Source organism: Eleutherodactylus coqui, chromosome 2, assembly GCF_035609145.1.
Source record: "Eleutherodactylus coqui strain aEleCoq1 chromosome 2, aEleCoq1.hap1, whole genome shotgun sequence".
NCBI lineage: Eukaryota > Metazoa > Chordata > Amphibia > Anura > Eleutherodactylidae > Eleutherodactylus > Eleutherodactylus coqui.
This window is the reverse complement of record NC_089838.1, coordinates 274,290,459-274,316,433: the sequence shown is the minus strand read 5'-3', so window position 1 is coordinate 274,316,433 and position 25,975 is coordinate 274,290,459. Positions and strand designations below refer to the sequence as shown.

The 25,975-nt window shown below is 45.2% G+C and overlaps 1 long non-coding RNA gene across 1 annotated transcript in view; it reads right to left on the bottom strand.

The window, feature by feature from the left end:
* LOC136610800 (uncharacterized) overlaps window positions 1-25,229 on the bottom strand; it is a 192,900-nt gene extending 167,671 nt beyond the window's left edge. Inside the window, exon 1 of the long non-coding RNA XR_010790172.1 lies at window positions 25,213-25,229. This is a non-coding gene — a long non-coding RNA (uncharacterized lncRNA). The remainder of the gene's footprint in view (window positions 1-25,212) is intronic.
* Window positions 25,230-25,975: the final 746 nt, after the last annotated feature.

Here is a 25,975-nt window from a genome sequence, read left to right as displayed (position 1 = left end):
AATCCTTCCCTTTTCCCTGTAGGTTTTGGAAAGAGATGAACCTGTAGGACAGGTGAGCTGGTGATGCCGCCGGGAGGGGGCGAGGAGGAGACAGGTGCCAAAAGCGCCAGAAGGAAAAACACTCAAAGAGCTGGAGCGGACACCCAATCCCCCTGCCAGTACACAAGGTAAACCAGTGACCACCCCACAAAACAGCCTCAATGGAGATAATAGAGGGCTAAGCCTTACCCATCACCCGAATGCTCAGGAACATTCTCAGCACTCTGCAGGCACTATATAAAGGTAAAGAAGCTGCATCACAGCCCAAGGAGAAAGAGAGGTGACACGGCACAAAGAGCACAGTCACAGCGTGTAATGCTGAGTAGGGCACAGTGAAGTGGCAGAGGCCGTCTCGCCAGGTTGGGGAGTGACCAGAAGGCACATTTGTACAGATAAGGCCAGTGAAGTTATGCTGCAGCAAGCAAAGATAGTGATAATTAAAAATTGAGGAAAAGACAGATCACCAGGGGGAAGGACCCTGCGGCAGCGGTGATGGAAGGTCGATGCTGCATAGACGGAAATCAGAGCATAATGCCAGAACCAGTCATAAGTGGACTTGTTCCCCTGACCAGGATGGGGGTTATGGAACTATTGGGACTGTTAATCACTAGCATATGGAGTTACATTTCGCGTCATATAGTCAGTACAAAATGTGATCCATTGTTTGTATAGTGAGTGGATATAGTATATTATGTTCATTATATAATGTTTGATGCTTATGATATTTGTAATGGCGCCTGGTACAGGGCAACATTTGGATTCAAAGTCATGTGACTATCACTGTGAAACGACGTCAGCGTTGTCCTGCATCCTGTGCGATAAGGACGCGGCTCCTACAGAGTGTTAGAAGTTGGGTCTATTGAAGTGGAAGCTTAGTTTAAGGCAAGGTCTTTGGGCGTGCAATATGCAGAGAATAGAACCCAGTTATTTCAATGGATTCGTTCACATGTCCGTATTTTGTGCCTGCATTTTGGTCACACAAAATGCTCTACTTTCCTGCGCATTTCTATAGAAGTCAATGGCGCACAATCAATATGCTAAGAGATGCATGATACGCTGCGTAATTTCACTGAAAAAAGAACATCTGAAACTCGTTTGACAAATTAGCCAATTCAATCACTGCGTTTTAGTTTGCCATGCACAAATGAACATGCCTTGCAGGTGGAAAATGTATAGTGAATTGCACTGATGCACACGCAAAAAAACAATGCTCTATCAGCAAATATGCTGTGCTCAGGCGCGTGCAAATGCACTTACGCTGTGGGGAGAGGGCCTAACGGTTTGCTGCATTCAAGCGAAGCATAGCTGGGAAAGGCCTGGATCAGGGGCGTAACTATAGAGGGTGCAGGGGATGCGGTTGCACCCAGGCCCAGGAGCCGTAGGGGGCCCATAAGGCCTCTCTTTTCCATATAGGGAGCCCAGTACTATGAATAAGGCATTATAGTTGGGGGCCCTGTTACAGGTTTTGCATTGGGGCCCGGGAGCTTCAAGTTACGCCTCTGGCCTGGATAGTCATGGGCCTTGCTGCTACCACTTGGGGAGGGATGTTTAGGCGATGTATGTGCATTATGCCAGGTAATGAAACCAAATTTGGTTACTGTCGGTTTAAGAAAATAGATTACAAGAGTTATGATGCAATGGAGCCTAATAATATAAATAATGTTTCAGTAAAGTTCATATTTTTGATAAATATCAGCTGGCTCCATCTGTGATCACGACGCAGTCACACACCATCTACCTTCACAAACCGCTTACTGTATCTGAGTAGTGAGAAACTTTAAAGGGAACCTGTTATGTCGAAGTTAATGGGCTCATCAAACAGGGGCCGCAGATTCTGGCTGCATGACTTTATACTTACCTGTGTGATTGTTCTCAGTAAGAGAAATCAAGTAATCTTGTAGAAATAGTAACATAGTATGTTAGGCTGAATGAAGACAATGTCCATCTAACTCAGCCTGTTTCAGCTTGTTGGTCCAGAGGAAGGCAAAAAAAAAACAACAAGCAAATTTAGTTCATTTGGAGGAAAAAAAATTCCTTCCTGACTCCATAATGGCAGCCAGAGTAATCCCTGGATCAACATTCAAAATCAACAACCTTGCAGGTCACCTAATGTCTATATCCTGTAATATCGTAGCGCTCTAGAAAGACATCTAGTCCCCTCTTAAACTCCTCTATGGATTTTGCCATCACCACGTTCTCAGGCAGAGTTCCACAGTCTCACTGCTCTTACAGTAAAGAACCCCCTTCTATGTTGGTGATGAAACCTGCTTTCCTCTAGACGTAGTGGATGCCCTCGTTGCCGACGCAGTCCTGGGTATAAACAGATCATGGGAGAGATCCTTCTATTGTCCCCTAATGTATTTATACATAGTTATTTGGTCGCCCATTAGCCTTTTTTTTCCAGGGTAAATAATCCCAATTTTGATATCCTCTCTGGGTATCTCAGTCCTCCCATTCGATTTATTCATTTAATCGCCCTTCTTTAAACCCCCTCCAGCACTGCAACATCTTTCCTGAGCACCGGTGTCCAGGAATACCTTTTAATGGCTAACAAAAATACATGAAGTTACGGCAAACTTTCGGGCCTGATGAAGGGTCCATAGAAGATCCGAAAGCTCGCTATTACATTGTGTATTTTTGTTGCCCATTAAAAGGTTTTATATCTACAAGATTACTTGGTTTCTCTTAGGCCTTAGTCAGACGGGCGTTTTTTCGCGCGATTTGCGGATCGCATGACGGATGCGCATCCGCAAATCGCGTGACCGGTGCCTGAAAATCGCCCGAAAATCTGCTCCTAGCCGCGTTTCATTAGAAACGGGCCGGAGCTGTCCAGTGCATTGCATTCAATTGAGCCGGCAATACAGCCCGCTCCATTGAAAGCAATGCGCTGCGGGCGAGTGTGGGATGAATTGTCGGGAAGGGCTTAAATATATAAGCCCTTCCCTGCAATTCATCCAGAAAAGTGTTAAAATAAAAAATATATATATACTTACCTGGTCCCGGCAGACGGAGTTCAGAGCGGCCGGCCTGCAGTGGGTGTGAAGGGGGTGTGAGTCAGACTTGCCTCTGATTGGCTCAGCGCTGGGCAGTCCATTGCTTTCAATGGAGTCGGCTGTATTGCTGGCTCCATTGAATTCAATGGGCAAACATCGTTCTTCTCTGCCACAGCTGTTACAGCTGTGGCAGAGAAGAATGATTTGTCTACTATATGTTCTCAATGGGGTCGGCGCTGCTGCCGCCGGCCCCATTGAGCGCATATAGAGAAGAGAACAGGAATCGCAGATTGCAGATAGGTGCGATCTGCGATTTCTGTTCTATAATTTATCCGACGAGCGCATAAAAAGCGCTCATGTGTCCGATACCATTGCAAAGCAATGGGTTTATAAAATCGCCGGACGCATGCGCATGTGCAAATCGCGGCAAAAAGCGCCCGTCTGACTAAGGCCTTACTAAGAATAATCACACTTTGCTCTACTATCAAACACGATACAAAACCTTTTATCGTTTTATACTTACCTGGCTCCCTATTCCTTCACTTTCAGCCTGTGAAGTTGGCAATTGGTGCATTGAGCCGATTCATATGAAAGAAGAGATAGGCGACTACCTGGGCTGACACTGAGGAAATGGGGAGCTAGGTAAGTATAAAAGCATGCCCCAGGAATCTGTTCCCCCTGTCCTATGAGACCATAAACATAGTTTATGGTGTTTGTAAGACATAACAGGTTCCCTTTAAACAAAGGCATCCATAAGATGCACTTGAAATGTTAAAACTGTGAGTGCTTGGAGCTTCCACTATCCAGTTCCCAGATGCTACGTTTTGGGGGGACTGTACATTGTGCCTAACATCCATGAGTGTTATAAGCAATGTTCTTTGTGATAAGAGCCCCATTAACTCCGTCAATGTTCCACCAAAATGTCCTTTTCAGCTGGATGCTAGCATGGCATTGTGATTATAGGAGCTGTATGGAGGGAGTTCTTAGCACACACTGATTAATGCTTTAAGCGTATCTTAAGGATGCTCTCAAATCAAGTGAGGCACTTTTATAAAACAGTTCAAGGAGTTTGCAGCCCAGCAGCTCTAATGTAATGTAAAGTACATTTGGTCTGAGAGATGTAGAAAACCTGATGTGAGCGAACGCTAAAGGACAGGATTCTTCGGCTACTGTACTTGCTCTGTTCTTATTTGCAATAGAGGAGCTCCATCACAAACTCAGTCAGACTTAATGGGACATGTAGCGTCTCATGCAGGGCTATCATTTGTATCGAAATGACAGACACAATACAACCCAAAAGTCAGGGGGGGTTCATCCTTAATTCATTGTATAACAGATATGGCCTTGGTTTATAAATGGAAGCCACAAGGCAGAAATAAACAGTATGAGAAATATGTATTTTATATCTATTTCTTGCAATGTTACTGTGCATGCTAGGATCCCCATCCTGGGACCAGAGGGGGCAGTTATATCACCTGCCGTTGGTCTTCTGTGCTGCCGCCCCTTTGATCCACTGGACCCAAGATGGTCAATACAATCTTCAGACTACCTAATCCGCACAGTGCATTGGTAGTGTTAGACTACTAATGCACTATACCTGCTCTCTGATTGGCCAGCACTGGTCATGTAATTAGTGCTGGCCAATCAAAATAATGCACAGTAAGCATTAAGTTGCTAGAAAATTACAGTGACCATCTTGAACAAGTGAAAACAGGATCCCCAACTGGCAGATTAGAGGGACAGCGGTAGAGAAAAACAACAGCAGGTAAAATACTCCCCTCCATTCCTGGGAATGAAATTTGTATTGAAACTGGTGGATCACTTTAATTTTGGTAGCTTTGAGAAATATTTGCATTTTTCAACTGGAGGCAAACAGGAGATCAAGTGCTTAGAATAAGTCCAGCGTTTGAGTCATTAATCAGCCGGGTCCCTTTGTTAGTGGCTTTCTGTTTTGGCTAATATAGGGGGCTTCAAGTGGGGAATCCCTGTGTATTACATAGTAGGCTATATAGAAAGCCTCCTCAAGGGACTTTGTGTTCATCTCTTAGGCCACTCTCACACATAATAATAATCTTTATTTGTATAGCGCCAACATATTCCACAGCGCTTACATAGACAGGGGGAATACAGAAAGACAAAAGATACAAAAATTACAGAACCACGGTTACATAGTAATCAGTTGATGGAAACAATAGGGGTGAGGGTCCTGCTCCAACCAGCTTACATACTACAAGTAACAGGGTGATACAGAAGGTAAAGGGCTGGAGATGTGCACGGTATGGCGTGGTGGAGAGTGGGGGATGCTATACACATAGACAATGGTCAGAAATTTGGCAGTGTGACGGCAGAATCGGTATGACTGCAGGAGCGGTTTATGATGGCTAGCAGGGATTGCAGTCAGTAGGTCAGGGAGCATGTTATCAGGCGGCATACAGAGGGGTTTGTTTAGGGAATGCGGTATGCCTCCCTGAAGAGGTGCGTTTTTAGAACATGCTTGAAGTTCTGCGAGTCCTAGATTGCCCGGATAGCCTTTGGTAGTGCGTTCCAGAGGACCGGTGCTGCTCTGGAGAAGTCTTGGAGGCGGGAATGAGAAGTTCGAATTAAAGGGGCGCGCAGTCTGGTTTCGTTAGCAGAGCGGAGAGCCCGGGCTGGTTGGTGGATTGAGATGAGGGAGTCAATATAGGGGGGCGCTGCGCTGTGGAGGGCTTTGTGGATGAAGGTAGCGAGTTTAAATTGAATTCTGTATTTAACGGTCAGCCAGTGCAGTGACCGACACAGGGCAGAGGCATCCGAGTAGCGGCTGGACAGGAATATGAGCCTAGCTACCGCATTCAGGATGGATTGGAGAGGGTAGAGTCTGGTCCAGGAGAGGCTGATCTGCAACGAGTTGCAATAATCGAGCTGAGAGTGGATGAGGGCAACAGTAAGCGGTTTTAGCGTGTCTACAGTGAGAAAAGAGTGGATTATTGCGATGTTCTTGAGGTGCAGCTGACATGTACAGCGAGAGATTGGATGTAGGGGGTAAAGGAGAGATCAGAGTCAAATATGACCCCAAGGCAGCGCGCATGTTGTCTAGTAGTTATGGTGGCACCACACACTGAGATGGAGATGTCAGGATGAGGTTGGTTAATGGAGGGTGGATATACCAGTAAGTCAGTTTTAAAGAGGTTTAGTTTTAGGTAGAGAGAGGACATAGTGTTAGAGAAAGCAGACAGACAGTCAGTGATGTTTTGGAGGAAGGGTGCAGAGATATCACGGGAAGAGGTGTATAGCTGGGTGTCGTCAGCATACAGGTGGTATTGGAGGCCAAATCTCCTGATGGTTTGTCCAATAGGGGCTGTGTAGATAGAGAAAAGCAGAGGGCTGTGGACGGAGCCCTGGGGGACCCCAACAGCAAGAGTAAGAGGAGAGGAGGTAGAGCCAGCAAAGGAGATGCTGAAAGAGCGGTCAGATAGGTGCATTAAGTTAAACGCTGCTCAGAGCCATGGCATTTTACTGTGATTTCGAGCAACATTTTTGTATGCACATCACAGTGTTTGACATGTGTTGTAATGGTTAATGGGATGCGAAAAACGCTGAAAAATAGAACAGACAGCGCTTGAAAATTGTGGCGTTACAAATAACACGTTCAAGCGCAGGTCTGAGAAGCCCTGGGGATGACGTGCTAATCGTGGTAAAAAGTGGTGTGTGCGTGAGTGGCCTTAAGATATCAGCGCCTAAGCAAGGGCAATTGGAAAAGTTTGTTTTTATGAGACAAATATTGTTTGAAAAGAATAACAACATCAACTTGCTCTACAAATATTAACATGCATTCAGGAATGGAATTGATGCGTACTGCGAGAATTGAAAATATTGGCAGAAAAGATAGCACAACTGATTTGTCAGGTTTAATACTGGCAATGAATCAGGCTGATTTGCCTCCTGAAGAATCAATAGAAAAGAGAAATGAATTATTTGTACAGCTGCTATTTTACTGCAAGAGGTTTTCATAGCACACTGTCTTAGCAAAAGTAATTGAACACCTCAGCAATAACCCAAAGTTAATATTTATTTCCATATGTTAATACTTAGTGGAGCTCCTTTAGCGCTAATGGCATGATGATACTCTCTATGGCATACTTTTTTCAAATATCTCATACATCCCAGCTGGTGTTTCCCTCCATTCATCCTGCAAACATCCGGCAAGTTCTCAAAGAAAATAGACACTGTTCATATTTACTGACCTTCCAGTTCGTCCCAAAGATGTTCAGTAGGATTCAGGTCGGGACTCTGTGCAGACTAGTTCAATCATGGAACATCCATATCCTCAAACTAATGTAAAACACCTGTTAGAGCGTTCTGCTGGGTTCTGTTGTTCTACATAATGGAGAATATATAAAGTGAAATGTCTATTTCACTAGGAATACATAAGGTGAAATGCCTATTTCACTATCTGAGCCAGCAGACAGGATGTGCTGGTCACATTCTGACTGCTGGCAGTTTATCAGCACGTACAGCTTTAATAGAAACGCATGCACATAACCTCAGGCATAGATCCAGTTACCTGTACATAACCCTGGGGCGTCATTTGACGACGCGCTGCTCACCACGCCCCTGCCCCCTCCATCGAACATCCAATATGTCACCTGCATCCCACCTGAAACCACGTGATGATGGATGTTGATGACTACACAAGCACACGCAGGACCGGATGTAAGAGGACTAGAGATGAGCGAACGTACTCGTCCAAGCTTGATACTCGTTCGAGTATTAGCGTGTTCGAGATGCTTGTTACTCGAGACGAGTACCACGCAATGTTCGGGTTACTTTCAGTTTCCTCTCTGAGACGTTAGCGTGCTTTTCTGGCCAATTGAAAGACAGGGAAGGCATTACAACTTCCCCCTGCGACGTTCAAGCCCTATACCTCCCCCCTGCAGTGAGTGGCTGGCGAGATCAGGTGTCACCCGAGTATAAAAATCGGCCCCTCCCGCGGCTCGCCACAGATGCGTTCTGGCATAGCTGAGGGAAAGTGCTATCGTGTTGGAGCTGCTATAGGGAGAGCGTTAGGAGTATTTTAGGCTTCAAGAACCCCAACGGTCCTTCTTAGGGCCACATCTAACCGTGTGCAGTACTGTGGAGGCTGCTTTTTGCAGTGTTGCACTTTTTTTTTTTCTAGGTATATCGGCCGTGCAGAGCATTGCGTCCTGCAGTAATACTCCAGGGACAGAAGCGTTTAGGCAGGGAGAGCGTTAGGAGTATTTTAGGCTTCAAGAACCCCAATGGTCCTTCTTAGGGCCCCATCTAACCGTGTGCAGTACTGTGGAGGCTGCTTTTTGCAGTGTTGCACTTTTTTTTTTTTTTTTGGTATATCGGCCGTGCAGAGCATTGTGCCCTGCAGTAATACTCCAGGGACAGAAGTGCGTAGGCAGGGACAGAAGACATATTAATATTATTGATTGAATATAGGCAGTGGGCCTTTGCTAAAAAAATTTGGGCAAAAACTCTATTTAGCCTGCCTGTCACTGTGCTCAGTGTTCTGGGTCTGTCTGTGCTGGGTGTAGTAGTTCTACAAAATCATAGGCAGCCAGCTAAGTGTTACAGCAGGCTTGCGCCAAATTATTTCCTGGCCCTGTCTGGGCTCTGAAATCACCGCTGTGTTGCAGTTCACAGTGCAACACTGTGCAGTTCTGTGACATACTCCAGGGACAGAAGTGCGTAGGCAGGGACAGAAGACATATTAATATTATTGATTGAATATAGGCAGTGGGCCTTTGCTAAAAAAATTTGGGCAAAAAATCTATTTGGCCTGCCTGTCACTGTGCTCAGTGTTCTGGGTCTGTCTGTGCTGGGTGTAGTAGTTCTACAAAATCATACGCAGCCAGCTAAGTGTTACAGCAGGCTTGCGCCAAATTATTTCCTGGCGTTCCGTAAGCGAAGTCAGCCTCCAACCACAGGCCAATAAGCGGCACATTTAATTGCAGCGTTCTGTTTCTGCACTACTGGTAATACACCATGCTGAGGGGTAGGGGTAGGCCTAGAGGACGTGGACGCGGGCGAGGACGCAGAGGCCCAAGTCAGGGTGTGGGCACAGGCCGAGGCAGTGCGGTGGCCAGGGGTAGAGGCAGGGCCAGACCGAATAATCCACCAACTGTTTCCCAAAGCGCCCCCTCGCGCCATGCCACCCTGCAGAGGTCAAGGTGCTCTACGGTGTGGCAGTTTTTCACAGAGACGCCTGACGACCGACGAACAGTGGTGTGCAACCTTTGTCGCGCCAAGATCAGCTGGGGAGACACCACCACCAGCATGCGCAGGCATATGATGGCCAAGCACCCCACAAGGTGGGACGATGCCCGTTCACCGCCTCCGGTTTGCACCACTGCCTCTCCCCCTGTGCCCCAACCTGCCACTGAGATCCAACCCCCCTCTGAGGACACAGGCACTACCGTCTCCTGGCCTGCACCACACCCTCACCTCCGCTGTCCTCGGCCCCATCCAGCAATGTCTCTCAGCGCAGCGTCCAGACGTCGCTAGCGCCACTGTTTGAACGCGAGCGCAAGCGCGCCGCCACGCACCCGCACGCTCAAGCATTAAACGTGCACATTGCCAAATTGATCAGCCTGGAGATGCTGCCATATAGGCTTGTGGAAACGGAGGCTTTCAAAAGCATGATGGCGGCGGCGGCCCCGCGCTACTCGGTTCCCAGTCGCCACTACTTTTCCCGATGTGCCGTCCCAGCCCTGCACGACCACGTCTCCCGCAACATTGTACGCGCCCTCACCAACGCGGTTACTGCCAAGGTCCACTTAACAACAGACACGTGGACAAGCAAAGGCGGGCAGGGCCACTATATCTCCCTGACGGCACATTGGGTGAATTTAGTGGAGGCTGGGACAGAGTCAGAGCCTGGGACCACTCACGTCCTACCCACCCCCAGAATTGCGGGCCCCAGCTCGGTGGTGGTATCTGCGGCGGTGTATGCTTCCTCCACTAAACCACCCTCCTCCTCCTCCTCCTACGCAACCTCTGTCTCGCAATCAAGATGTGTCAGCAGCAGCACGTCGAAAGTAGTCGGTGTCACGCGGCGTGGCAGCACAGCAGTGGGCAAGCGTCAGCAGGCCGTGCTGAAACTACTCAGCTTAGGAGAGAAGAGGCACACGGCCCACGAACTGCTGCAGGGTCTGACAGAGCAGACCGACCGCTGGCTTGCGCCGCTGAGCCTCCAACCGGGCATGGTCGTGTGTGACAACGGCCGTAACCTGGTGGCGGCTCTGCAGCTCGGCAGCCTCACGCACGTGCCATGCCTGGACCATGTCTTTAATTTGGTGGTTCAGCGCTTTCTGAAAAGCTACCCACAATTGTCATACCTGCTCGGAAAGGTGCGCCAGCTCTGCGCACATTTCCGCAAGTCCCACACGCACGCTGCCACCCTGCGGACACTGCAACATCGGTTTAATCTGCCAGTGCACCGACTGCTGTGCGACGTGCCCACACAGTGGAACTCTACGCTCCACATGTTGGCCAGGCTCTATGAGCAGCGTAGAGCTATTGCGGAATACCAACTCCAACTTGTGCGGCGCAGTGGGAGTCAGCCTCCTCAATTATTTACAGAAGAGTGGGCCTGGTTGGCAGACATCTGCCAGGTCCTTGGAAACTTTGAGGAGTCTACCCAGATGCTGAGCGGGGATGCTGCAATCATTAGCGTCACCATTCCTCTGATATGCCTCTTGAGAAGTTCCCTGCAAAGCATAAAGGCAGACGCTTTGGAATCGGAAACGGAGGCGGGGGAAGACAGTATGTCGCTGGATAGTCAGAGCAACCTCATGTCTATATCTCAGCGCGTTGAGGAGGAGGGGGAGGAGCATGAGGAGGAGGGGGAAGAGACAGCTTGGCCCACTGCTGAGGAGACAGATGCTGCTTGCCTGTCATCCTTTCAGCGTGTATGGCCAGAGGAGGAGGAGGAGGATCCTGAAAGTGATCTTCCGAGTGAGGACAGCCATGTGTTGCGTACAGGTACCCTGGCACACATGGCTGACTTCATGTTAGGATGCCTTTCTCGTGACCCTCGCGTTACACGCATTCTGGCCACTACGGATTACTGGGTGTACACACTGCTCGACCCACGGTATAAGAAGAGCCTTTCCACTCTCATTCCCGAAGAGGAAAGGGGTTCCAGAATGATGCTATACCACAGGGCGCTGGTGGACAAACTGATGGTAAACTTCCCATCCGACAGCGCTAGTGGCTGAAGGCGCATTTCCGCGGCCCAGGTAGCAGGGGAGGCACAGAGATCAGGCAGCATGTACAGCGTAGGCAGGGGAACAATCTCCAAGGCCTTTGCCAGCTTTATGGCTCCCCAGCAAGACTGTGTCACTGGTCCCCAGTCAAGGCTGAGTTGGCGGGAGCACTGTAAAAGGATGATGAGGGAGTACGTAGCCGATCGCACGACCATCCTCATTGACGCCTCTGCCCCCTACAACTACTGGGTGTCGAAGCTGGACACGTGGCCTGAACTCGCGCTGTATGCCCTGGAGGTGCTTGCTTGTCCTGCAGCTAGCGTCTTGTCAGAGAGTGTGTTTAGTGTGGCTGGGGGAATCATCACGGATAAGCGTACCCACCTGTCAACCGACAGTGCCGACAGGCTTACACTCATCAAGATGAACAAAGCCTGGATTTCCCCAGACTTCTCTTCTCCACCAGCGGACAGCAGCGATACCTAAACAATACGTAGGCTGCACCCGCGGATGGAAGCATCGTTCTCTATCACCATCCAAAACGGGGACCTTTTTGCTTCATCTATCTGTGTATAATATTCCTCCTCCTCCGCCTGCTCCTCCTCCTGAAACCTCACATAATCACGCCGAACGGGCAATTTTTCTTAGGTCCACAAGGCTCAGTCATATAATTTTTCTAAACAATTTTTATACGTTTCAATGCTCATTAAAACGTTGAAACTTTCACCTCAACCAATTTTTATTTTTACTGGGCTGCCTCCAGGCCTAGTTACCAATTAAGCCACATTAACCAAAGCGATTAATGGGTTTCACCTGCCCTCTTGGTTGGGCATGGGCAATTTTTCTCAGGTACATTAGTACTGTTGGTACACCAATTTTTGGGGGCCCTCGCCTACAGTGTAATCCAATTAATTTTTTGCCCACCTGCATTACAGCTGACGTAACATCAGCTGTGTTGGGCACTGCAATGGGATATATTTATGTACCGCCGGTGGGTTCCAGGAAGCCACCCATGCTGTGGGTCCACAGGGAGTTGTAACTGCATGTGTCCACTTCTAAAGAACCCCAGTCTGACTGGGGAATGCAGTGTGGGCCGAAGCCCACCTGCATTAAACATGACATTATTACCTCAGCTGTGATGGGCAATGCAATGGGATATATTTATGTACCGCCGGTGGGTTCCAGGGAGCCACCCATGCTGTGGGTCCACAGGGAGTTGTAACTGCATGTGTCCACTTCTAAAGAACCCCAGTCTGACTGGGGAATGCAGTGTGGGCCGAAGCCCACCTGCATTAAACATGACATTATTACCTCAGCTGTGATGGGCAATGCAATGGGATATATTTATGTACTGCCGGTGGGTTCCAGGGAGCCACCCATGCTGTGGGTCCACAGGGAGTTGTAACTGCATGTGTCCACTTCTAAAGAACCCCAGTCTGACTGGGGCATGCAGTGTGGGCCGAAGCCCACCTGCATTTAATCGGACGTTACCTCAGCTGTGATGGGCAATGCAATGGGATATATTTATGTACCGCCGGTGGCTTCCTGGCACCCACCCATGCTGTCGGTCCACACGGAGTTGTAACTACATGTGTCCACTTCTAAAGAACCCCAGTCTGACTGGGGCATGCAGTGTGGCCCGAAGCCCACCTGCATTAAACATGACATTATTACCTCAGCTGTGATGGGCAATGCAATGGGATATATTTATGTGGGTTCCAGGGAGCCACCCATGCTGTGGGTGCACACGGAATTCCCATTGCGGAGTTGTACCTGCCTGTGACTATTTATAAAAAAACGCGGTCTGACTGGGGCATGCAGACACCTTGACAGAATGAATAGTGTGTGGCACATAGGTTCCCCATTGCTATGCCCACGTGTGCAGCTCCAGATGGAGGTGGCACAGGATTGGATTTCTCATTGCTTCTGTACAGCATTGTGGACTATCGCCCCGCCCCTTTTAAAGAGGGTCGCTGCCTAGCCGTGCCAACCCTCTGCAGTGTGTGCCTGCTTTTCCTCTGGCAGACGCACTTATAAATAGACATGAGGGTGGCGTGGCATGAGGGCAGCTGAAGGCTGGGCAGGGACAGTTTGGTGTGCGCTGTGGACACTGGGTCGTGGGGGGGGGGGGTTTGGGCAGCATGTAACCCAGGAGAAGTGGCAGCGGAGTGTCATGCAGGCAGTGATTGTGCTTTGTTGGAGGTAGTGTGGTGCTTAGCTAAGGTATGCATTGCTAATGAGGGCTTTTGAGAAGTAAAAGTTGTTGGGGGGGGGGCCCACTCTTGCCGCTATTGTGGCTTAATAGTGGGACCTATGAACTTGAGATGCAGCCCAACATGTAGCCCCTCGCCTGCCCTATCCGTTGCTGTGTCGTTCCCATCACTTTCTTGAATTGCCCAGATTTTCACAAATGGAAACCTTAGCGAGCATCGGCGATATACAAAAATGCTCGGGTCGCCCATTGTTATGGCTGTGGTGACATCAATTACCTGTATTTATTTTTTGAATATTGAAAGTTTTGTGTTAGGTAAAATAAACTTTTACATTTTTTTTATAGTTGCCGCAGTGTGCAGTGACTGTGGCATCTGCAGTGTTAAACAACATAGAGAATTGATTAGATTAGTCAGAGCTCATCTTTAGTGCTGAGCAAATCGTCTCACTCAACACCACTCCTGAACACTGGTGTATAACACTGTCTAAGATCCATAAAGGCCCTGTCTAATACTCTCAAAGTGTTATACAGGGATTATATGGATTTTAGACAGTGCTATACATCAGTTTTAGGGGTTTAGGTGAACTTCCAGTTTTGTTCAAGCTACACTCTTTGTGAAAAAAAACATCAAGTACCTAAAAGAAGTTGTCGTTTTGCTGCCATACTTGTCATTCAGTTACATCTCAGCCTGATACGCGAGTTGTGGCGGGATTAGATAAACGGTCTTGCCCCCTGAGGCCCTACAGATTCTGCAGCAAATACCGGCCATAGCTTGCAATTGAAAAAGGCTTTTTCCTGCACAGAAGTGGGAAATCAATTGTGATTTTTCGTTCGTGGAGGAAAAAAAAATCGCACCATGCTCTATTTTTAAGTGGATTCCACTTGGACGACTTCCATTGAACTCAATGGAAGCCATCAACCAGCGGCCCTTCCACAATGACATTGTGAAAAGGTTGCAGGTACCCACGTCACCGCTTAGCGACGGGGCAGGAAAAGCAGGGATTAAAAAAAAACAAACTGTACTGCGCATGTCCAGTAGTGAGCCGTGTGGACTGTCAGCAGTACAGAAAAAAAATTATGCACAGTTGCCAGCTGGGCAGAACGTCAGATTCCGCTGAAGGCTCCCGCATGCGGAATCCGACCCGGTCATGTGCAGCCGGCCTTAGCTTATAAAAAGGCTGTCAGAGGGTATTTGTATGTAGTGGACCTCTTCTTCCTCTTGTGTAGAGCTTGTTGACCATTAGATGCCTCTATGATACAATCAAGTGTCCAGTGAGGTTTTTAGAATGCTATCTGAGCTAGTGCTGATACAGACAATGTACTTGTAGGTGCAGCGGTACCTTAATCTTCATTTGAACTTTTCCCACCCAGTATGCAAATGAGAAAAGAGTCAGATTTTAAGAAGACACAGATTTTTTCTGCTCACCAGTGGCAGGCATGCCTCCAATGTTTTGATGGACAAGCATGCAAATTTTCTTTAGTCTCTGTAAATTTCATGCAGGCGTGGTGACAACTCTGTCTACTGGATCCTCCCTTTTAAGTGTTCAGTTTTCCGCAATAAATGATCCTTTTCCTCCCATATTCTAATATCAACGTTACAATCACACATAAAATGTTTCATTCGATTCCAACAACTCCTTCTAGGTGCTTGATTTTTTTTGATGATGAGTGAAATTTGAACTGAACTAAACTTTTTGAAAAAGGTTTGGCAAAGTAGTCAAAGTAAACTTTTCAAAAGTTCACCCATCGCTACTTTTTTCACTCCAATTCCGGGGAAAAACTCCCCAAAATTTTCACAAATTGGGAGTGGGAAGGGCTACCACTTCGATGAAGAATTGGAATATCTAAATCTCTTATCTTTTCTGGTCCCTGTTTATAAATACTCAAATTTTCTGCAACTACAGTACTGATGCTACATTTAACCAGCTGCAACATTTCCTATTCAATACATTGTTACAATCTTTGTACGACATAAAAGACTTAATCTTTCAGTAACTGATTTCTCCTGGTATTCACCATTTCTGCCATATACTGAAATGTTTTCGGCTAGGAAAAGGTTAATACACTATAAATTGTTTTATTCCTACCAGTACTGTGCTGGATCAGAAAAAGACTTTTAGTGACAGAAGGCCTTAGGCCTGAGAACATTACACTTGACAAGGAACGACTGTTCTTAATCCTTTCACAGTGCTGAAAAGGATGTAAACAACATAATCATGAAAGAAAACCCATTGCTTTTCCCTCTCTGTCTCACGCGTAGAAGCAATGAGCTGTGTCCTGAACATATGTACTTATCCGAGAGGCCAATACATCAGGTGGAAATGAAATGAATACATCTAATTCAGGAATGTGCGTTATGTATCATAGATCGATTGGTATCCTGAGGCTGTGGCAGCCAAGACAACATTATTCATTTAGGTCCATACTCCCCTTTTCTGCTATTGTGCTCTGTTTAACCCCTTAACAACCACCCATACGACTTTTTGCGACAGTCATTAAGGGGCTTTATTCTGATGCAATCGTCTTTTTACAATGCTGTATCACAAGTCTGGTACAGGTCTCCCATGCCAGGGGAAGCGGGTGCTTGGATGTCGAATTACAGTTTAGCACTTGCTCAAATAGTGGAGACCTGAGAAGCCCTTGATGCTTAAATCATTTACATGCTGCGGCTGTGATAGCTGAGATTTGGATATGAAAGAGTTAATGCAAGTAATATGGTGGGTGTTGTATGCCTATTTAAAGGGCAGCATTTATAGGGTTAAAAGCTACTGTGCCTGTGTAATACCATGGTGAAATGTAACCAAAGAGTTTGTAATTAGATAACGAAGGAATGTCTTTGTGTGAATTGTATAGAGTAAGTGGCCTTTGGTCCACAGTTCAGTCTTTAGGAATGATTTTACTGAATGCATATATATCGATATTCAGATTCATACCCATTGTGACCTTAATCTGCTTACTAGACACATGGCTAGGCCTGTAATGGAGGGAATACCCTTTAGCTTTCAGGGCACAACTGAATGAATTCCAGGCTCCATTGCTCACTTGTAGAGTTATCAATCTGCCAAAATGATAGACGGCCCCCCACAAGTGACCCTATTTTAAAATCTCAACCCCTTACCCCATTTATCTAGGTGTGTACTGAGCATTATGATGCTACAGTTGTTTTGCAAAAGTTATTATAAAACGTGAAAAATAAATACTTTTTTTTGGTAAATGTCAGTTTCATGAAAGTTTCCTTTGTTTCAAGCAGGAAAAACTGGGGAGACACAACCCAAATTTTATAGCACTAGTTCTTCTGTGTTCAGCTGTTAAGCAATACCCCCAGTGTAGCGCCAATTTACTTATAGGATACATGGCTTGGCCTATAATGGAGGGAACACCCATTGGATTTCAGGGCACAACTGAATAAATTCCGGGCACCATTGCACACTTGTGCAGAAATAAAATTGACTCCCTAAAAATAATTTCTCACTCCCCTTTTTGGCATTGCCTAAAACATAGAGAAAAGTAATAATATAAAAATCTGTGGTATGTCTCAAAACAGAGGTAATTACGGAGGCCTGGTTGGGATGTGCACATGGGGCAATAAAAGTGGGTTTCCATAATCCTCTCATGCTTGCTGCAAACCCGACACCTTTTGGAGGGTATTTCTTGACCACAGTGGCAGGGATCGGGTGTGAACAGTGACTCTCTGTGAGCCTTCGCACACGCTCGGACTCATAAGCTTGCTGAGGTGCGGTAGTCTCAAACAGAAGGCGCTCAACAAGCTGTTCCTGGAACTGCAAGAAGGCAAGCGTTCCATGAGCTTCTTGTAAATTGTGTATTACAGGTAGTGATCTTAATAATGCTGGGCTCACACAGCCATATGTGGAATCTGTTTGGGCCATTTTGTTGACAGGCGCATGCACAGAAGTCAGGTAAAGGTTAATGGACAAAGATCCCATCAGGGGACAAATCCGGGGGCCTTAGGTAAGTAATTTCATCTTCCCTCATGGATACGATCCGTGAGGTAAGATGAAACTTTAACTTTTTAAACATTTTTAAAGCTTTTTTTAAACTTTACATGAACGCCGTTATCCAGTGGACCATTCTGTTTGAAATCATGTGACCATGGCCAGCATACCATGGCCCCTGGTGACATCCCCTTGCTCTTGGCTATCTTTGACAGCCGGAAGCAGGGAGATTTTAAATTTCCCGGGGTCTCCGGCCTTCCGCGCATGCACCTAACACTTTGCCTTTGGCGCGCAATGTGCAGAAGCTGGTGCATGCCCTTGCAGGACCAGATCACTGCAGGACACTGCAAAGGCTGGCGGTGAGTTGTTTCAGCTCCCCCCACAGATCCGATCTGTGAGGGGAGATGAAACTTTAACTTTATTTAACTTTTTTTAAAACTTTAATGTGATCACCATTATCTATTCTACTTGACAAGTCTTAACGATATATTATAAACAAAAATAAATTAGTAGCAAGAGATTACCTAAAGTGTGTCATATTTAAAATGTGGGTAGATTTTTTGATGGCAGAGACCATCCCAGTCGATACATTAGGTGCAGACATGCATATAGCAATACAAGCAGTAACTGAATATACCCCAAATGGTATTATGCCCTTAATAAATGTATGCAGTTCTTATGGTTGCATATTGTATCACAATTCTTCATCCTATTTGCAATAAATTTTTGCACATGTACCAGAGGAGTTATGGTCCTACTTATTGTCATGGTCTCTCATGCGGTCAGGGAGATTCTGCATTAAGAGCAATTGGAAAATCCTTCAGCTGCCAGACTCACTAAATATGAATCCACCCTGCTAGCATCCTCACATGACAATCACAATAGTTCTACAGCTTCATTATTTCTTCTGAATTTGGAAAGTTTGGCAGGGGCAGACCATGACATTCATGACTGTCTGGAATTAATGAAGTGAAACCAGGAGTCTTGAAAATGTTGTTTAAACTCCCATTGCTAATGTAGATTTTGAGTTTTTCATACATGGCTCCAGGTACTGTGAAAACTGGCAAAAGAAATAGGCGTTGCAACAATGATATAACTGTAGAAAAAACACTCCCTTCCTGGGATTCTGCTCAGGAGACTAGGGTTGATGGCGCTCACTCTAGTGTACGGACTAGCTGAAGGTAAAATTGTTTGTGTCTGCACCGACTTGAGGCATGCTTTTGGAATCGCGTATGATTTCACACCCTTGTGGTGCAGTGGAAGTTTTGTTGGATCATTGGGAAAAGCAATCCGGAACACAGAAGCAGTGTCTTTGTTGTAAAAGGTTTTAGCTTTTTTCCAAACTGGAGGTTATTATTAAGGTTAAGGCTCACACCAAGGAAGTGACTCCGAAGGCACCAGGGAAGTAAAGGGCAACAGCCCTACTCCCATTGGATACATCAGACAACTCTATAGTTGCAATTGAATCAGGTTTGGATGTGTCCTTGTCCTCTTTGCAGGAACAAGCCCCTAGGGGTGGAAAGGAATATTGGCACCTGAGGATAAGGGAGTATGAGGAAACGAAAACACCTCTGTCTTCAGCGCACACTCTACTCCATTATGTCACACCTAAGCGATGAGTCAACCCATCAATCTTTGGAGGTAATGTGTGGTATAATGACAGCTGCTTGGATTGCCCCAGGGTTCAATACTATTGTAACCCAGTTTGTACATGAATGCATGGTATGTGCCCACCTCTTTGTCATTGCTAGAAGGCCAGGCAATGGCAAGGGGCCATGGACAACAAGACTACCACCCTGCTGTGATCACACTTCTGGAAGCTGGTCACTTAACACATGGCTGAAGCTTGAGGATCTGCATTGGTGAAAGAGGTAGATCTTCAGCCCTACTCTACTCACTCCACAGGCTGACTAGTCTATGTACAGCAGAAGAATGAGGATTGTCTTCCTATTATTATGTCTTGTACAATGCAAAGAAGGATGGGTGAAAGAAACTAGGTGTGTTGTATGTATAAAGGACACTTACTTAAAGTGGTTAAATATGAAGACCATATTGTATCAAACATATTATCAATGTGTGAGACAACATAACACAGTAGAAAATTGGGCCAGAGCATAGGATGTCTTGCTCTTTGGATGACTAGTTGTCTGGAATCCTTGATCACACAGTAGTAGCCATGCTATTTTTGTGTTACTACATGATGGTCTATCATAAACAGTAAGTCCTGAACATACACTCTTCAAGAGAGCTACGGCTAATTGGCGAAGACAAAATGGTAAGCCTCAGGTAGTGTCTATGGGCATGTCTAACAGGATGGTTTATTTGCCCAATTATACTATGAATGAGGATTAGTTAGGGAAAGCTACAGACTGTCTAGATCATCAAATTTTCCTACTATTGGGGCTGGGTAATCAAACTAATGCAATTCAAGCTTAATTGATTGTTGTTACTAACTAATACACAATTGTGCTAAATTACCTTACAGCTGCAAGGGTGAAATGTGTCAAGTAATAGGGCCCACCTATTGTCATTATATAGATCTGGAGATAATATGCAGGACTGTACGCATGGATAGACAGAAAAGTATTCCACAACAAACAACGAGGCACACTTCTCCAAAAAGTTATTCAAATTATTCTTACGGAGAATGTAATGTGTTTTGATATATTTTCTTTGTCTTGGGTTTCACCCAATTGTAGAAATGGATAGGGATAGGGTGGTGGCATGGGCATGCATCCTCATGGCAAAGATGATAGTTAGGGTTCCTTGTAGATGTTAAGGAAAGACTCTAGGAAAACATGATGGAAACCTAAAATTCAAGCACTAGTGGCCCACTCAGATTGTACCCAAAGGAATTGTAACCCTCTTCATTTCATAATCCCTCCAAGCCCGAATTGGTGCATTGAGGTAAAAGATGGGGCTATTTATAAAGAGAATGGGAATAGACCCTGTGACCGTAATATCTTTTAAGGTCATTATTGATAGTTATAAAAGTAACTCCCACAATGAGTTTCATTCTTTGAATGATGAAATGCAGAAACAGGTTCCTATTTCCATCACTGCTAAAAAAAATATAACAAAATGGGAACAGGGAGCTACAGAAAGCACAGCCATAGCCCGGGTAAATTAGCTCAAGTGTGCCCCTAGTGCTAGAGTGTAAACATAATGGAAAGACTGCATGTTGGGGTAAGAGTGAACTAGAGGGAGATATTGCCAGTGTAGTGTCTGGTGAAGCTAAGGTAGTTGCTAGTAGCAATCAAATGTCTGTGGAGAATACAGTTAATATTAAAAGGCTACTGGCAGAAGAAGAAACAGAAAGGATCCTGAATGATATCATGGCTGCCCTCAATAAAGTTGCACGGTTGAAGACAGAAGCTGAGGTCATATTAAAGGAGAATGAGCACCTCAGAAGATTAGCTAAAGATGAAGCTGATCACAGATTGTGTCTGGAAGCACAAGGTGCACAATGTGAAAAGGCCTTTTAAAAAATGCAAATAAGAGCCCAAGAGTTAGAGATGATACATTTCAAGTGAGAAGGAGATTCTACAGATTTGTATAATCAAGTTGCAGAGTTGAAAATACAGTTAGTTAAGAAAAATGGTGAACTGAGGTCTTAGATAGGTGAACTCAAAGAAAACCTAGAAATAGAGAAAGCTTCTTGCAGCCAGGCAGAGACGCACACAAAGGTCTTGGAATATATACTCAACTTCAAAGAAGTACAGGAAGCACTCCATGAGCAAATGGTGACCCAGCTACAGATAAGCTTGGATGAGGAAACTGAAGTAACCCAGATCCAGAAGCTGACTGAACAACTAGAGCAAACTGAAAAGGTAAAAGAAACAGTCTTTGGAAAGTGAGTATAGTAGGCTGACGCGTGGGGTGAAGGTCGTATTGGAAAACAAGCTTGACTCTGAATACAAGAAAAGCACAATAGAGACGCAGTCTCAAGAGCTCTGAAGGTGAACAGACTGCACTTGGAATTGGAAACTCAGAGTGAAGAGTCACAAAAGCTGGTACAAGAAGAAACGCAGCAGAGGCTTGGTCTCAGTGCACACCTGAAGAGAATGGAAGATGAGAGAAATGTGTTGCTCAAGTAGTTAGAGGAAAATGCAGAAACTAAGAGAAACCTGTCAAAGCAGATTTCAATACTTCAGGCTCAGGTGTCAGAAATGGAAAAGTAAATGGCGAAGAATGCTGCATTTTTGGATTTTGTTGAAGAGCAGAAGGGGAAAATTTGAAGAGCATTAGAAGCTACGCATCACAGAAGGGGAAATAAAAAATTAAAAACAATCACAGAAAATGTCCGTTACTTACTGAGTGAGGAGTGCATATAGATGCATCCTCCTCTCACCATGCAGGTAGCTGACTACCAAATGGAGGAGCCAATAACACCTTTGAGGGCACCGATAAAACAACCACTCACACTGTCTCCTGATAATGAGGGGGGTGGATGCTTGCCAGACCATTCTGATATATGTAGTTCACCATGCAGACCAGCAACCAATTAATGGCGTCATGATAATTCGGCAGGTCGCCCTGCATTTCCAACAGTGAACTACATTGGTACTGCCACCCTGAGCCGAATTAGCATGGCGTCATTAATAGGCCTGTTTTCAGAGTATCAAAGATGCAATTTAAATTTATGCCCCCCAATATGTGTATCTTTCTTGGGTTTGTAGTTGCCTTTTAATATAACCACCCTGATGTTTTCTATCCTGTGGCTTTTACAAGAATGTTCAGCTACAGGTAACTTGGTTTTCCATCTTTAAATTGTGTGGCAAAGAGGTCTCATTCTAAGTTTGAATTCTATGTCTTGTTTTTTCAACCCCCAATAGTATATTGAGTGTACAGGATCAGGTACACAACATCAGACGTGGACCATGTGAATGTCCTGCTGTGTGTTGGGGATTTGTATCTTGTCCGCGGTCCGTACATGTGAGCAGGTTTTGCAGCTCCCTACATTGCAGGGATAAGTTCCATTTTGTATGTCCGAGGGTAATGCTTCTTCTGATTATAATTCGGAGGTTGCCTGTCACATTGATGTTCCGATACCAGTGCCACCAGGATACCCAGAAGTCAACTGCTCCAATACGGAAGATAAAGGTAAAGTCCCCTTAGTGCAAGCACCGAGTCATGACTCGTAGGATGACAGACATCTTCTTGGCAGACTGTTTATGCGGGGTGGTTTGCCATTGCCTTTCTCAGTCATCTTTTACCCCCCAGCATGCTGGATACTCATTTTAGCGACCTTGAAAGGATGGAAGACTGAGTCAACAGGGATTAAACCCACAATGCGGGGATTGAACCCACAACCTTCAGGTTGTGAGCGAGAGCTCAGGGCTGCATTTCTGCTGCCCTAAAACTCAGCGCACACAAGGCTCAATACAGAAACAAAGAAGAAAATAATTGCATACCTTTGATGGTGATCTACAATCCACATCTAGAGAAGGAAAAAGGCAAGGAAGCTCCATCATACGCTGCAACAAGGATGGACTGCCTAAAAATCCTATTCCCAGCCTCTCCCCTTCTATGTTACAGGCAACCACCGAATTTGAGAAACTTTAATATCATTACCCAGATAATACTTTGATAATACTACCCTGCTTACTTTTCAGCATTTTTCCCACATCTGCCTAAAGCTTTTGCACAGTACTGTACATTTACATGACAACAAAGATTGAACCAAATTAAATTGATTTTGAGGGCATTTTTTAAAACCACTGTAATCTTAATCTGGCTATGATACAATAAATCAAAAATTCACAAGTCCAAAGTGACAATGTCTCGCCCCCTCCTTCTGATTGGTATTGATATCTCATAGAAAGGTACAGATGTAGCAAATGCTTATATTAACACAACAAAGTCATTGAGAACCTGTTGAAAAGGGAAGAAAATATTTTAAGCACTGCGGAATAAATTGGCACTATACAAATAAAGATTATTATTTTGTGCCACTGTTTATTTAAAGAGTAATTAAACTTTTTTAAAAACTCTTGACGTGTCATAGTGACATGTCAGTTTTTATCGGTGGTCGTCCGGATGCTGAAACAAACAGGCAGTAGCCCTTATCTGAGCACTGTGCCTATTCACCTGTTTCTATCATTGCTCAGAGAGGTGGATGGGTTCCATAGAAAGTCTATGGTGACCCTATACTGCTCACAAGAACAACCAAGCGCTTCTGCCTGTTTGTTTTAACAATTAGTGAGGGGCACCCAGACCCCACCAATCAAAACTTCTGACATGTCACTATGATGTCAAAAGTTTTTAAAAATCTTATACTTTAACGAATTAAGTGTCAAGTTATACTTTGCTACCTCTGGATCCTACTAGAACTATTAAAACAATGTAGAGATCCTGAAATTTGTCTTTGCTACTAGTAGCTGTTACTAGTGGTCAGTAGGCTCCCCGAGGCATGGAGACGGAGACCCCTTAAAGCTACAGAACTATATTTTACTCTCCTAGCCCAAGTACAAGACCCACCATATATAATGCATTGTGTATACAGTATTTATGTTTTATTATACTGCATGGCCCCCAAGAAAAAAAAGTTTTTGATTCTTTTTTTTAGTTTTTAATTGTGAATTCTGCAGCATATTCTTCCTTACCTTGTTATTATCTCTTTACAAAATCAATATAGAGATAATGAAAAACCTTTTTTTTTTTCTCCATAACAATTTAGCAAACACGAGACTATGTGAGATTAAAAATACACAGATCAATGGTGAAAAAAACAACAGCGCTTCAAACTAGAATAGGACATAATACCAAAGTGTCTGGCAGCAGATAATAAAGCTTCTTTGAACATTAAAAACAAAAGAATTAAACATAATGTATTTTTATGCGTGCGGAAGAGCAAACACAAAGGAATGTGCATCATCAACCAAACAAGTGCGCCAATGCGGCCTATTTGAAACTGTCACATAAATTAAGTACTACGTAGAAGGGATACAATTATAACAGTTTGTTAATCACACACTAACATGGTAGCATTATTGTTGTTTGTTTGATACTTTTTAACTGCACTACTAATACCTACATTAGTTTACAGCTCTACATATATAAGGGCTCCTTCATACAAACATAGTGTTACAGCATTCCAATACGCCGTACCAATCTGACATAGGCTTCCATGACACAAATTGCGCAAAATACGCATGCAATAAAGATTGCAGCATGTTCGTATCATGTCCGCATACATGCCAAGATAGTGTATGGCGATTGGCGGCCCTTAGCAAGAATGCGATGTCATTGCATGCTTGCTACAGGCTGCATGCAGCAAATTACACTTCTGTGGAGCCATCCACAGCTTGGTCTTCCATGTTTTGGGGACATGGCAACAGTCAAACTGGTAAGCACTTGCTATGAACGTCGTTTAGCAATGCTTGGCTCTCACTAGCAGCACTGTTGGCTGAAGCACAGCAGCGCCGCTAGACTTAACATAGGAACTTTGACCTGGCCTGACAGTCGCTCAATGTATTAAACTCAAATTTTATGATTTTACGGCAGTGGTGAGGATGTCACAAATCTAATGGCACCAAAATCATCCACCCAAGGTCACGCAAAGTGGTCAAAGTGTGGTGGTAGAAAAAAAAAAGCCTGTAGGCTTTTTTATATTAGATTTAAGTGGAAAACCTATTTAAAATATATTGCATATGCAGTGTCCAGGGAGCGGGCCCACAGCCAAGGAGACAGCAGGGAGGAGAAAGACCTTGTCATGAGGCTCTACCAGCTCCTCCCCTGGGGGTAGCTTGGGACCAACCACGTTACTGCTGGGGGAGATCACAGAGTTAGTAACCTGGGGTTACCTTCAGTCCAATTGTCACTCATGACACCACCATTCCGTCCTCTGCAGCAGATCTCTCAGATGTAATGTAGTAGTCCACACACAGGGTATTTTCTGAAAGAGAAACGGTAACGGTCAATCCTGTTTGTTTATTTAAACTCTTGAAATTCTATCTATATAAGACAGTCATTGTACAGAAGCAAATTATCATGGTGCAGCAGGGAGGATTCTCGGGGCATTTGTATAATCCACAGTCCAAGTTATCTGTAAGATTTCTCTCCCGGCGAATTCCCCCACTTCTGTCATACACTCGCGTTCCTCTCACTTAGTAGCGGTTTTCCATTCCTCTGGATGCATGTGGTACCGGTGCTGCATACCCACGCATTTCCATCATATCCAGGCTTCCACTCTCTCTACAAATGGAGGCCAAAGGTAGTCTCTTTGCAGGGCAAGGCCCTGGCGGGAACAGCAAACCGCCTCTCTGACTCTTCCATGTCTCTTACATTCTCCTTCTCTACTCTCTGACATACCGACTAACTAACTCCACTGTGTCGGCAGACTCTTCAGATTCTCGCTGACTGACTTGCATTGCATTCAACAAACAAATATATCAAACAACGTCACATGACACATACAAAACGATACATTTTTCAGACAGGACAGAGCATACCAAATATTAACCCTTTCAGTCCTGCAGCCATCTAATATACATGAATCAAATACACTCCACAAACAAGACACTGACAAGCCAGTGACGTGAGGCAAACATAGAACATTCCGGAGGG